Genomic DNA, 10156 nt, shown 5'->3' with positions numbered 1-10156 from the left:
CCAACTGTAATCAAATGTTGACGTTATAAGTAATACCTATATTTACTCCTATTTAGATTTTACCTATAACTTATATCAATGTTAACTTTTATCAATGTTAACTTATATCAATTTTAACCTATATCAATGTAAACATATATCAATGTTAACTTATACCAATGTTAACTTATATCAATGTTAACTTATATCAATGTTAACCTATATCAATGTAAACTTATATCAATGTTAACTTATATCAATGTAAACTTATATCAATGTAAACTTATATCAATGTTAACTTATATCAATGTTAACTTATATAAGTGTTAACTTTTCTCAATGTTAACTTATATCAATGTTTACTTATATCAATGTTAACTTTTATCAATGTTAACTTATATCAATTTTAACCTATATCAATGTAAACATATATCAATGTAAACTTATACCAATGTTAACTTATATCAATGTTAACTTATATCACTGTTAACCTATATCAATGTAAACTTATATCAATGTTAACTTATATCAATGTTAACTTATATCAATGTAAACTTATATCAATGTAGACTTATATCAATGTTAACTTATATCAATGTTAACTTATATAAGTGTTAACTTTTATCAATGTTAACTTATATCAATGTTAACTTATATCAATGTTAACTTACATCAATGTTAACTTGTATCAATGTTAACTTATATCAATGTAAACTTATATCAATGTTAACTTATATCAATGTTAACTTATATAAATGCCAACTTTTATCAATGTTAACTTTCATCAATGTTAACTTATATCAATGTAAACTTGTATCAATGTTAACTTATATCAATGTAAACTGTTGACATGATGACTGTATGTCTGCTGCCATCTTTTTAAACATTTACATCTTTTATGAATAAATCAAGAATCATTTCATTCTAATGAGCTAAAATTTCTAATGAATTACATTTTATTAATTGTCATCTTGCATTATTTCTCCTCTCTCCTCGACCTCTCTCCACCCCCTTTGACCCCTCCCTCGACTCCTCCCTTCCCCTCGATTCCTCCCCCCACAGTTTGCCTTCCATTCACCTACAGATTGTAAATTGTTGATTATTTGTCATCTCGTCTGCTGATTGCTATGGCACCTGTCAGATGGTTGGTTAGATATAGATATATGGGAAGAAATGAAAGTGCAAAAGGTTGAAGCTGCAACTAAATGTAACCATGAATGAGTCTTCTGGCAGCGTTGGAAGCATTCTATCGGTTTAATATTCTCATTTGTTAGACTGGTAAATGAAAAACTAACTCAGCTTTTAGAGCTAGTGCTGTTAGAGATTGCAAGAGTTTAGAGTTCTACATGAGCTGGTTTTAGAGGCAGTTCGGCTCTGTGTGTGTCCTGCTCTGTTCTGGCAGCATATTTTGCTCATAGCCTCTACATGTAATACGAGATGATATCTCTGAAATGATGGTCTGATTGGGATGACGTCCCTTCACATAGGTTTATATTGTGAATTAGGCTCAGTGAACTAAGTATGAGTGTGGTAGATGCTATAGGATTAAATATTAGTCACCTCTTGTGAAAGAGATGAAGATAAGCCGGTATTTATCAACCTATATTTACCTCCTTCACATTACATTAACCTCTTTATGTGTGTTATTTAGCCACTGTTCGTGATCACATATGGGTGGGTCCTCCAAAAGATCAAATCTGGTAAAATGTAAGTTATGGCATTGTCAGTTGATTCACGGCACTTTGTAACCAAATTCATGACATATTTTTTTGCACATTGCTGAAGATCATGATAATAACTGCTAATAACAGCTACATGTATTGTCAGAATCGTATCAAGTTTTGTAGCATAATTTTTATATGTTAGGTTGGGACACACAAACAAAAAAGTACTATAATCATTACAAAATTCTTTGGGGTGAACATTTGACTAGTGTTTTCCCATGAGGTCAGCACACTGAGGTTTTTTCTGTTCATTTTGTGAAATGCATTTTCATTGGACGAATTAAGGGCATTAAGTTTAGTGATTTGCTATTGCACTCAAGATAGACTTGCATTTTTAGTGCAGGTCAAAAAACGCAGCTGTAATGAAGTACAGCTTCACCACCGTATATACGGTAGGTAGTCATAGTTTTTCACGCCCAGAAATATCACCACTCGAATTTTGTGCTTGTGTGTCCGGCTTTTATTCCTTCATCTTTTTAGCTTTGCTTTTTAATACTTTATTATAAAATATCTTCCGACAGGTTTTTGAGTTCTCAGTCATATTTTGTACTTCGCCGCATTACAACTGTTTTTTTTTCGAACAGTCGAAACAATCTTTTAGTGTCAGCTTTTACCATGAGGAATATTTTCTTGACAATGTTCTACGCAATCGATTGTTGAAAGGCTTTTGGCCTTTACTGAAGAAAGTGTTGGCAGAACAAAGACATGAACAGTGACTTTGTATCAGCATTAACAAATATAATAGGGTGTTTAGCACTTTTTCCATGGAGCTGTGAAAAGGTAATTGCACAGCATTATTACAAGAAGCTCAGGAGGAAAATATCTCTTCATTTGTAAACACATGTATTTAGTAGAGTTTATTCCAGCTTCTTGCTATGAGACATAGAAAATGTGGTATGTATAATAACAACACTCTCACTAGGAACATCAAAATATGGTTGGGAGATTTGCTCGATATAATTATCTGTTGAAAAAATCTTTTTATTCTTGCAACAGCATTTTGCATGTTTCACAAACTATCCTTATTTTTAGTGCTTTCAATTTTTCAGTTTATAGTTACAACGCTGCTAACATAGGAGGATATCATGAGATTGTAATATTAGTAGAAAAATTCTGAAAAAAGTGCTTTGATAGATTCATAGAATTCTGCCTCTCAAATCTGGACAAGACAGTTGCCAGCTGGCAGCGCTGCTGTTAGACCTATAGCTACCCATCTTGGCTAGATAACAGGGAAGGACAATCAATGAGCAGCCTTGTATTCACCTGGTTAGGAGCCAACATTGCATTCCATCATTCACTCAATTATAGGAAACGAGCTTCCTACGCAGCAATTCGTTACAATCAAGTACTATAGAACTTGAGCAACTCAAAATCCGTACAATAGAAAATATTGCTACTAAAACTATACTAACAGCCTCTTATGTGTAGGAGGGCATAGCTAAAGGGTTATAAGGGGTGGCAACACGGGTCAGAATCGGACTCAGAAAGTTTATCTATTTCTTGTCTTACAGCTGCGTTATTCAATTTCTTGTTCTTTGAATTACGATTGAGTCGATCGCAACTGTAAGAATATAGCACATACCGCTATATAATATGTTATCCAATCACACTAAGCTTCAGCCTAGCAAACCCACATGTAGGAGAACTGAGCATCTAGTTGCAACGGTTCGTGTTTTGGTCACTTCAGTTGCTTCTTTTGCAATTGGCATCGGGCCATTCCGCAATAAAAGAGAGCTCACAGTGCTGCAACAAACAAGAAATAGCTACATAAAGTGGATCGACGGATAAATAGCTACATAGCTTGATCAATCAATAGCTATATAACTCAACCAACAAATAGCTACATACCTCGACTGAAAAATAGCTACATAGCTCAACTACTAATTGCTATGTAGCTTGACCACTAAATAGTTAGATACATGTAGCTCGACCAATAGATAGTTACATAGCTTAGTTTGGATACTAAAAGTTTATTTTATTCTCTCAAATCTTGATTTGGTCTTTGATTTTATGATTGTTATGCAGCATTTAACTTCTGCCATCCAACTGCTGCTGCCAATGTCCAGAGAGCTGTTCATTCGCCTTATCAAGGACAAAACACTTAATCAAATGTAGCCTTTAATCATATACCAAATGTAGCCTTTAATCATAAGAATCTTGTTGCAGAATTGAGAACATTCCAGTAATGTTTGACAACAGAAATGGTGTGGATGGCTGAGCATGCGTGTCAATGTTGTTTTTACAATGCACCATAAGAACTTGCTATTCTCAAATGCTGCATGCGACAATTTAAAGCAACCAATCAAGATACGTGTAGGAAAGATACGATAGCGATTTCATGACTAATTAAATTTTAAATGATTCCTTATAAGCAGCCTTCAACAACAGAAAAGCTTTTTCATCACTGCTAGAATATCTGCATAAGCTCTTCGAACTAAGGCTAACCATTCACACCTGGTGCTGATGTAACCAAACGCATGCATAGATGTCCAACTTGTGTGACCACTGTACACCCAATAGATAATAATATAGCGACCCTCAACTGCAGGTTGAAAGCTAGCGCCAAGATATGTAGCAGCAATTATTCAGCAGTTGCTGTATTCCATAAAAGCTGCTATTCATTGGTTAGAAGTTAACGCCCTAATTTATGAGCGGAGGGTTTAAATATAACCTGATAGCCAGCCAACAATATGAAGCTAAGTGGAAATGCTGGTTACAGTTCAAAAGGCAACAGCTAGCCTTTCATTACTCCTTTCGTCACGAATGATGTCATCCTATGTATTCGGAAGTACCAACTTTTTAACCTAGTTAATAGAACATGACTGATACTTTATCAACAACACGCATTATTCACATGGACATACATGAGCATATTTTGACCTGAAGCCACTGTGCCCATAGATTTATATATAGCTACAGCACTTTGAGCATTCTCTCTCTCTCTGTCTCTCTCTCTCTCTCTCTCTCTCTCTCTCTCTCTCTCTCTCTCTCTCTCGAGCTGTACATATTTATAAGGGGCTCTTTGTTTTGGTAAGGTCACAAATATAAAGCCTGTGATCCAACCTTGATAGTTTCTTGTTTATTCAAACGGACAACGTTTTCAACTTACAGTTAAACCTCAGTTTCCAACATTTTGGATCTCGGATAAGTCTGAAGTTTAAACAAAGGTTCTGCCAGCCTTTCTTGCTTTTGATGTTGCGGAATAAAACCAGTATGCAATTATTGTTGATGCATAGCGGTGTACGATTTATTTTGTGAATGTGCCAACAATTTTAACTCTTTCACTATGGAATTTTTGCGTGTTCTCACCAAATTAACTTTTGCTGAAACTTTTTTGGCTAGCGTACGCCCTACACACAGTGTTTTTACTATAAAAGCCAGTTTTATTTTACTGATTTAATTTCAAGTTCTTTGAAACCATTAAAGTGGTTTTGCACAACAGACAATGCATTTGAAGTACAGACGCCAAATTTAATGTTTGTTTTTTAGTTTACCAAAACCAGCTGCAAAAGACAAACGCTAACATGTTTACCGTTTGACCAAAAGGCAGGCTCAATTGTTTGAAATAGAAGTATAATTATCAGGAACATTTTACGCCCAATATTGAAGATTTTTACTAGCGTGAGCTGCCGAACTACATGTATGTTTAGGCAACAGTTTACCTTTTTTATCCTCAACTAAAAATTGAACAAATGGGAGACCGCAGTTTTATGCCTTAAATTCTGAGTGAGAACGGAACTAAATGCTTCATTTTGTTTTAGGAAAAGTTGAGTGCAGCTTGAATATATTCGTTTCTTATGAACTGTTTCTACGGCAAGATGGTCTGGTAATAGTTAAAATGTTGCACTTTTATTAAATGACATTATTAGTTTTGGTTCTTTCGTTGTTGTCTTCAAAAAATGCTTACTTTAGAAAGGATTTTAAAGGGAGAAGGCACACTCTATTTATTTAAAAAAGAAAGTTGGTTTCCATATAAAAAAATTAAACATTACAAATCAGTTACAGTTAATTTGTCAATAAATAGTGAGTTTGGACTGTAACTATACTTTACTAATTAATTTTGGCCTACTATGAATTTGAGTTTGTCACCCTATATGCTACAGATACCCTACCGCAATACATTATTCAGCCTATCATTCTACATGTATATTATTATAGTATTTATGAGAATCTCAATTTGCTTTACATATTATCTGCTCTTTGAACACAGTTTAGGATGTAAAATAAAGTAACATTATTTGAGAAGGTCTTTCCTAGTCTGAGAACAGATACGAATTATACCACTTCAACTGGGTAGAGGGTTTTTGAATTCAAGTAACTCACTTTTCGAACAGCTTTCTAGAAAAGATTGTGGCTGTAAATCATGTGTGTTTTTTCTAACAAAGATCACAATGAAATAGGTGCAAACACTTAAAATGGTAAAGAGGAAGCCAAATACAAGTAGGCCTACATATACTATCTGATTATCCGAGTAAATTTTTTGCTTCATGTCAGAAATTCTTCTTTGTACACCATCATTGCTGCACACAATTATAATATACCATAAAACAAATCTTATGGCATATTTTGATATATAGTCATGCTGGCCAACAACGGGTAAGTTTTGTATAAGTACTTTTATTAGTGAGCCCACAAGATGCAAAAGTACATGTGTTCAACTATTCTGGCCAAACAATGGTGTCACTGAAAAAGGTCGAGAGAATTGATTGGAAATTGGAGAAGGTCACCACAGCAGAGGTGTAGACCTATGTTTTCAAGTGAGTGTGTCATTTAGGCGACTTATTATATACAACTGGGGTTTGGGGGGACGTTGTGAGCCCCCAATGAGGTCTGTGGTGAAGCCCCAGCTGCCAAGCCATATGGTGCATTGTAGACTTCTTAAAACAACTTTCCTGAGCTTTGAGGAATGGTCATAGGAGTTGGTGTGTAAATGATATAAACTATGAATGCTCAATAACAACACAGAGCAAAACATGAGATATCTATGATAGATTATACATGACATAGTGTATTTTCTGTCAGCACCAAAGAAACATCTTCACACATCACAGCAAAAAAACTATGTGACCAGAAGTATAGCCATAAGGGTGACAGCACTACCCTAAATATAAATGGATAACACATCTGGTTTTCTTGTAAGTGGCAATATCACGTTCTCTACCAGCAAAGCCTCTCACATATTCAGAGACGACTTGCTGTACATCTAAGCTATCTGTTTCTGTTTTGTAGGTATGTAACCATAGAAGAGGATTCAGTCTCTGTTGACCCATACGGTATGCATGGCTGTCTTTAACCTTTTTAAAGCACTGAATGACCTTTCACTACTAGCATTAGTGGCTGGCAAGACAATGATGATGACAAGCGGGTCATAGATAGTGGGAAACAAAGTTTTGTACACAAAACAATCTGTTTTAAATTTTAGAGATGAAATCAATGATATTTGCAGCTTTGATTGTCGTATGCAAAGAAGACAACTCACTCTCAAGAGTAGGTCTGTCTATCTGATATAAAGAGCAGAGCTTGGTGATCACCTGCATATCACGGGTAGTGTTAGATTCAGCAATTTATTTTGCTATACACATAGTAATGTGTACATCTTTACTCCCTGTCCAAGTCTATCAGCTGTCCTCAAGAGACAGCAGACAAGTCAATTTTAACCACAGAGTTGTGATTTCACCAAGCTTTGTCCTCATTTTATGTGTATTTCAATTTTAATTCAACATTTGTGTATTTGGTTTATAATCGGAAGTATGATTCATTAGCAATTGGCAGCAACACTTTTCTATTTTTTGGACCACCTGAAGCATTTATCTTGTGCACCTCAAGCTGGTAACTTGTGTTTTACACTTATCATATTCGTCAATATTCCTAAAGTAAACTAAAGTCATCAGAAAGCACGATCAAGAATACTTATCACGTTATATCACAACCAGGACAATTCTTATTGCATTTCTTGAGAGGATGTAACAAGGTAATACTTTTTACTTTAATATCATTATTATACAGAGTGCCTTTTTTATTTGTCATTATTCATATAGTTAATGCTTTGTTTTCAGCTGCCCTTTTCAAGTATATGCGCATTTCTGCTTTATATTTGTTATATACTCATTCAGATCAAATCATAATTTGTTAGCAATGTTTTATCTGCTACATATTATTTGCGAGTTTTTATACATCTTCTATGCTACTTTCACTTGCTATCAAATTTGCTATCGCCTCTTTTATTATTATTTACTCTTCATTTAATTTCATTTTAGATTCACGATATATCGGTATATGCATATATATCAAATAAACATACTATTCACATACAACTAACAACCGATAATCCGTTGGATCTCAGATCTATTGGGAAGTGCAATACAGGTAGGATCAGTAAGAACCCTCTCTATATCGGAGTAGACAGCCATACCCTCCTGCCTAAACCTATTCTTAATGCCATTGATGGCCAAGTCCAGCACTTCCTTGTAGTTCTTCCTTAGCGTTTGGTCAGAGGTGAGTTGAGCAGAGGTGTAATTGGTCTCATCGTATCGTATAGGTGCTCTCCTAGCACGTGGCTCTTTAGGAAGATTGATGCCTAAAAGTTAACATGCAAATCATGAATGACTAATATGGGAAACTGCTAAGTAATATATGAACACCCCAACGTGGGGTAACAAAAATAAATAATGTTGGTTTCATGACTTAACTAGCTGCTCTCTTTCCTTGTCTACTTCCTCCTTGAAGCTTAGGAACTGCTCCTTGATCGTCTCTAGCACATATGTTGTCTTTTTAATCAGCTTCTGCGCATCAACAGAAGATAACTTACTGGTCTGCAATGTTTTGGACAACTTGTCTGTAAGTGATAGCACCTTGATGCCAAGTTTCACTCTTAGACAACAATAATGATACAAATTAGCCTATGAAGTTGGTGTGTGATAGGTAAATATTATTCACATAACTCTTTTTTAAACATAGCTAAAGCAATATGACTCAGTAGTCATTGCAGATCAGACCATTGCAGTACGAAACTCAAGTCTCTACGGCAAAGAGTTAGAGGCACATTTCACTGTAAGGCATCATTATGCTGCAGCACTACAATATATTTATTACTCAACCAGCCTTACTGTAATGAAATTAGATACGTGTATTATTTCTAGCCATTTCTTAAAAAATATTTCTAGTAAACATCAGCCCCAGACTTCTTTGTTTTCAAGGTATAATAGATAATTACCTCAACAGATGTGTCACGACTATAAAACAGGTACATTTTTAATAAATACTAATGCTTTTTCCAGTCTTTGGCTGTTGGGATGAATAAGCTTGAGAGCTGCTGCTGCGGGCGTTGGAGTGCGTTCCATTAGCGATTGGCGTGGCTGGGACTACGACTAATTTAGGGTCCGAGATGTGCACTAATTTTGTCTAACTTTTTTGCATTCTCGGTTCATCTTGGTCAACTGTCTTCTCTAGAACTGGTCAGTAGAGCAGCAGTCTTTGTCCTGAGCAGTATGGCTCAATAAGCTCACCATTATTGGTGATAAAGTTTCTAAGTTTATAAAGTTGTTCTTTTAAAAGTTCTCAAGTCTACAATATTTTCAAGTCTATTTTACCAAGACAAGCCACGGAAGGCAACAAGGTCAGTTTTTGCCTATTAATTTGTGCATTTTACTTTTAGCAAACTGTTAAACTTTTACACACATAAGGATTTGTTACATTCACTGTCTATTTCTCATTTTATGTTTATTTCACAATTTATGGCTAATTCTATACATTTGATTTGCCTCTAAAACATTTGAATCAATTTGTATATTTTACACTGTTATTAATAATTGCAACTGTTTTATATTAATGTACATGTCATGCAATTCGCATTGCAGACTTCACGTTGAGCCAGTTGGGTTAAATAAAGTCTCATGAACCACAACTACTCATCAGTAAAGCTAGCTCTCCATTACGGCTTGTCGCCCTAGATAGCGCCTGTCGCTACAGTGAAGTCTTGACCTCTACCATTGGAGAGTCAAGTTTACAAAGTCAAAGTGAAGTTCAAGTCTACAAAGTCAAGGTAAAGCTCAAGCTTACAAAGTCAAAGTAAAGTACAAGCCAAGTCCTTAGAGTCAAGTAAAGCGCTGAAAGGAAAATACTGAAGGAACCTGTGAAGACAAGTAACGTATCAATATTGAACTGAAGTAAATAGAATATCTACAATATTTTCTTTAGTTCCATGTGTGGCTTTATCAACCATTTTTAGCTTGGTATTGTGTATTGCCTTGGTTAATTTCTACAAGTCTGCTCGTTATTGTAAACTGAGTAGTTCTAGCTGAAGTACAGTTGACAGTAGTTTAAATTTAAATTCACAATTTTTACAAGCAAATTTGGTGCACATCAAGCGGCTCCTTTGATTGTCCGGTCTCTGCTCGGTAATTGTTTGTGGGGTCGCCGTCCTTTGTGCGCGCCGCAGTGCAATTCCTAATAAA

General features: G+C 35.2%; 1 protein-coding gene across 1 annotated transcript in view; it reads right to left on the bottom strand.

Moving 5' to 3' along the window:
• Positions 1 to 10156, bottom strand: part of LOC137387575 (sodium-dependent phosphate transport protein 2B-like) — a 141103-nt gene that overhangs the window by 38340 nt on the left and 92607 nt on the right. The gene's annotated exons all lie outside the window — the stretch shown is intronic.

This window comes from Watersipora subatra, chromosome 1, assembly GCF_963576615.1.
Source record: "Watersipora subatra chromosome 1, tzWatSuba1.1, whole genome shotgun sequence".
NCBI classification, from domain to species: domain Eukaryota; kingdom Metazoa; phylum Bryozoa; class Gymnolaemata; order Cheilostomatida; family Watersiporidae; genus Watersipora; species Watersipora subatra.
Note: the sequence above shows the minus strand (reverse complement) of the source record. Positions and strands in the feature narration are given on the sequence as shown.